This window comes from Papaver somniferum, chromosome 3 (assembly GCF_003573695.1).
Source record: "Papaver somniferum cultivar HN1 chromosome 3, ASM357369v1, whole genome shotgun sequence".
NCBI classification, from domain to species: domain Eukaryota; kingdom Viridiplantae; phylum Streptophyta; class Magnoliopsida; order Ranunculales; family Papaveraceae; genus Papaver; species Papaver somniferum.
In genome coordinates, this window is record NC_039360.1 from 18,955,972 (window position 1) to 18,961,374 (window position 5,403).

The window sequence follows — 5,403 nt, forward strand, 5'->3', positions numbered from 1 at the left end:
GCGCGCCACCGTGCCAATGGAAAACCATGCCAGACACGTCTCCGCGCCAAGACATGCCAACCATGCCAGCCGCACCACCGTGCCAATGGCAAACCATGCCAGCCACGTCTCCGCGCCAAGGAAAACCATGCCAGCCGCGCCACCGTGCCAATGACAAACCATGCCAGCCACGTTTCCGCGCCAAGGCATGCCAACCATGTCAGCCGCGCCACCGTGCCAATGGAAAACGACGTCAACCATGTCTCAACGCCAAGGCGTTCCTGATAAACACATTTTTGTGTTTAAGTTGTCCTCAATTTTCTGTATTTTTGGTACTTGATTTCGTATTTATTGTGGTGTTTTATGTGTTTGTAGGTATTTTGGGGAAATAAATATTTTTGGAAAATTCGGCTCGAAAAGTTGCTCGGAGCACCCACTGAGGACATTTTCTATACGGACCCTAGTTTTGGCTAAGGATCACCCACGGCTATGTGTAGCCCATATTCGTCATTAGCATCCGCTGGTTATTTGGAACCCAAGATGTTGGTTAAGGGATGACCTTCTTCTTCCTCGTTTGAAGTTCATTTTGGCGGGAAAAAAAGAAACCTTCCACCTGCATATATTCTGGTCGTGAAGTTGGCGAGAGTTTTGGAGATATTTGTCACGGGAATTGTTTGGTACTGAGATGTAACAATATAACAGGGTCGGTAATGCTGTTAGTTTCGTTAAAAAAGGAATGAAACGTGCAAATACTCGGAAACAGGGTTTGGAAGATACTCGGGTTTGTGTTGATGCTGTTATGGAAAGATTGCATGTGTGTTGAACGTCTTGACCCATCCTTAATGATCTGGGAGCATGGTTTGTGTAAGGACTGTTTGACAGCGTGAGAAGGCAAGAAAGGAAATAAAACAACCCGAGAATATTTTGTCTTAACTACGAGTTATGGTGAAGATTCGTGGAATTAAGGTGGTCCTGTTGAGTCCTGTGGAATATATATAGAGTGCTTAGGAGAGGCAGAAGGGTTACGGAGAGAATTGGGAGAAGTTCAGAGCATCACAGAGTCGGGACGATCACTTGCAGGAAAATTCTTTTATGCTGGTGCATGAAGAACATAAGACGCAAGAGAACAGTCGTTCATCAACAGTGACAACGACAAACACCAATGGGTCATATAGCTACAGTGACAGTGACAGTTTTCATTTATCGTTCTATGTAACAGCTGGTTTGTAACAAACATAAGTGTCACAAACCCGGTTTTATTAATTTTTCTCCCATTTCATCATTTGTAAACCATCTTTGAGCAATGAAATCAAATTTTGAGCGTGTTTCCAACATGATAATGAGATAATTCTCCCACAACCAAGGCAATGAGGAATCTATTTACGCATGAATAATTGGTAACTATTTTATTTTTACTAATTTATAATTCACTCAATCACTGCTTTTGCAGAGTTTTAAATTGTTTGCATAATTTTCTTAATTAGTTGTGATTCAATCTGATAGGTTATACTTTGTTTAGTCAATTGATAATCTATGCTTAAGGAATACAATTGATATTTGAGAATTTGCCTGATTATTTGTGAGTTAAGAAAATAAGGGACTTAAAAGATAATTAGAGTTTTGGGTTATTTACCATCATTCATTCATGTGTAATAGTGGAATCAGTGTCTTGGTTATTTTTAATATCTTGAAATCAATTTTGCATTAAGTTCTCTTAGTTTTTTAAATTTTTATAAGTCTAAAATCTATTGCTTTCACAAGTCTCAACGAATCTTTTGCGACAACATCATTGAAAAATACCATCAGTGCCTAAACCATGCTGGCCTTTCCTTCACGGCTGCCAAAACGAAGGGTTGCAACAATCAACGGCCACCCTTCTATCTGAGATGCAAATCTTATCCGTCCAAGGTCGCCAGGTAACGCGTGGTAGCCTTTGGCCCAAATTTTGGCCGCGCCCGAACTATGCCAAAACAAAGGTGATTTTGGTATCCACCGTATATCATCCCTAAAAAATAAAAACCTTTTCTACTACAACAACGGTTAGGGAAAATTCCACCAGTTTGTTTTTGGGTTTTTTTCTTGAACTTACAGGAAACATACACAGTTCTTCCTTAGTGAAGAGATGCGCTGCACAGATAGCGAAGTGAAGTTTCTTTCGGGGTAGTATCCTTTCTTCACTTCGAGGTAATTTTTATGTTTTTCGGTTGATTATTGCTCCGTTGTTTTTTCTTCCATTGGCGTTGTTTGTATACCTTGCAGATGCGGCTGTAATGAGTATGTAGGCAGATGATCAACAAATTGGTAAACCGTAACCCTAATCTTCGTTGATCTATTTCTTTTTCACGGTTTTTATTGTCACTGGTATTTCTATTTATCACGAAGGTTTCTCTGTTCCGTCTTTACGTTTCTATGTTGAGTCTGGAATTTTGCATCATCCAAATAGATTTAGTTAACAGGTATAATATAACAATATTACTGACAAAACTACAAGCGGCAACTTTGAAGTGTTAAACCCTTTCTGTTGACCCAAATTAACAGTGAAACCGTGATAAAACTAATACTTAAATTTTAAGAATCTATATGTACTGAGTAGCAACCATATGGGGATAAGCAATGAATCATTTGGTTAATTTTCTCGTGGCTTATAAGGTGTGTTTCTCGTTGGTAGGTTTTCTATGGACTAATATTACTTATGTGATCCATCGATGCTTTAATATTGAATACTTAAAAATATAAACACTCCAGTAGAAACAAGTGCAACAAATCACTTATTTCTTGTCATCTGATCCTATACAAGTGCAATTGACAGGTAGATGGACTAACATGGCTTAAGGTGTGTTTCTCATTGATGGCCATGAATGGTGAATGCTTTGTAAGTTCTCACAAGAACAACGGGGTGTATAGGAGATACTATGTTCAATTGAACATAGGTTTAGAACTCTAAAGTGATGTTAATTTATTATTTCCACCACAACCGGACAATACTACAAACACTCATGATAATCATGGTGGTGCACTGTTCATCCAATGGTTCATTTCGTCGTCTAATTTGATTCTCACTATCACAGGCGCACAACGTTTTTTCACTTTTTATTTTTGGCCGTATCCTTTCCTCTCCATATTCGGATATTCCCTTTTCTCTGTAAATGCGGTTTCTCATGTTCGATATTAATTGTTTTTTCCTGTTTTGTTGTTGATATTACAGGTTATAGTACATGGATGTTCGATTTGGACTAATATGATAGCAACTGCTTGCAGCTAAACAATGGAAAGACATGCATCGCGAAAAGAGCAAGCTACGAATATATAGGATATATATGCATCTTACAGCTATAGCTTCTGGAGGCAGCAAATCTTACTTGCTGTACGGTGTATGTATATTAAGAGACGGAGCCAAGGTAAATAAGTCGCCAAGTATATTGAGCACAATAATAAATTGCTTATACTTATTTAAATTGGTCCACTTACAGTTGAAAATGGTGGTAGTGGATTCCAAGGGTAACACAACATTTAGTGCGGGGTACGAGGGAGTGCAATATTCACCCTATTGTACTACAGCTTAATTATATCCGCTGAAACATGCTACTATAGTTGTCGCTACTAAAATAGTGGTCACAGATTTCAGGGGAATCAGCACCAAGGAGCGTTCTATTGCAGGTTCTCTGTATCATCTGAAAGAGGTTATTATACACGTATACTAAAAACATAGATTTTATTCTATATTAATTTAATTTCTTTATTCTATATTTTTAATTTCATTGACTATTTTTAATATTACTATTTTTAAGTAACTGAATTTTTTGTTTCATGAACCCCTAAGTTCACTAACACCAAAGCATACTTTTTCTCTATAAATTATCACGGCCCGTGCAGCGCACTGGCGTACCAACTAGTAAATATGTAAATTATACACTGAACATAGCTTTTAATATGAAGCTCAATTAATTGACAACTTAACTGGGGCTTTCTTGCAATAAGTTTTTGATCAATGACTCAATGAGTAATGGGGGTTGCGTAAGTTATGAGCATGCACTTGGACCACCAAGTTGGGTATTTACCCTTTCAAACAAATGGAGAGAAATAGCGAACCCAGTTCTGGATCTCCCTGTCAAAAAATGCATCACTTCCCAATAGCAGCTAGTTAGCATTAATTATGAGCAAATCAAAATCAATAGCTTGAATTAAGACATACAAATTAATTACTGAGGATAAAGTGCGTCAATTGCAGGAGCGTCGGTCCTTGCTATGTGCAAATGCATTTCCTAGATGCAATTTGAGTTGAGAAAGGACCATGCTGCCTAGATCTTTCTCTTCCGTCTTGAACAACAAATGCAGTGCAAGCTCCAAATGATATAATAAGATTGTGACACTGAACAAAATTGAAGTTGTACAAGAACAACTGTGATTCACACACACCTTGTTTGGTGTTGAGAAACATCAAAGGACTAAAATTTTAAATACATGTACATGAAACATTCATTTCAAGAATTTTAAAATATATAATATTTATAAGGTAAAAACACAATAAGTAAATGAAAAAATTTACATTTAATGCCGAAAGTAAACAAGATGTCAGTGGTATTACTGAAGGGATTTTCCCCTCAAATATAAACAAGCGGCCTTTTCGGCCTCCATACAAAAATCAAATTCATATATGGTCAGCACTCAGCACAAGACAACGGGTACATAAGTCTACTAAAAATATAGATATGAACGGATGATCAATCAGCAAGAGTCATCAGGTTGTTGTGTATGGAACTTTCGAACAAGGAGCAAATCATATAATTAAATCATCCGAATAAGGAGCCCAAATTATCAATTTACTCCAACATCTCACCCTTATTTTCGCTTTTATTTCTCCCTGGCAGGGGCGGAACTGCATATAGACTTGGGCTGCCCAAGGTCTAAAAAGACTAACAATTTCATCATAGTTTTAAGTTTGGAATAACTAAAACATAGGCTTAAGCCACCCCCGTCAAATCCAATTAGTTTTCAAGCCATCCCACCCTTATTTTCCAGTTCCGCCACTGCTCTCTGGTTTGGAATCTTTGAAAGTTTAAGAAATGTGATGGGAATGAAAATGCTGGACTGTAAATAGACGAACATAACATTTGTTGCGTCAAACTGATTTTCAACTACTTATACAAGTTGAGATGTTCGTCTCATGAAGTATGTATGAGCACGCAAGTTGAAAACTTGTGCTAACGGTATGTATTCATCTAGTCAACATTTAGTGACACGACTAATTAAATACACCTTATTAATGAACTAGAGAAGTGGGTTCCCCAAACACGGTAATTCTCACAACTTGTCGCAGGACTCCCGACATAAATTTTACATCCGCAAATAGGCAGCACGAGCAATTAAATACACGTTACGTGTTATGTCCGTGAGCTGTGTTGTGCCTAATTTTTAACTAATAAA

General features: G+C 37.6%; 1 long non-coding RNA gene across 1 annotated transcript; it reads left to right on the plus strand.

Moving 5' to 3' along the window:
• The first annotated feature begins 2,220 nt into the window (after window positions 1-2,220).
• Window positions 2,221-3,649, plus strand: LOC113360990. The gene is made up of 3 exons (XR_003364904.1): window positions 2,221-2,280; window positions 3,185-3,377; window positions 3,450-3,649. It is a non-coding gene; the product is annotated as an uncharacterized LOC113360990 (long non-coding RNA).
• Window positions 3,650-5,403: the final 1,754 nt, after the last annotated feature.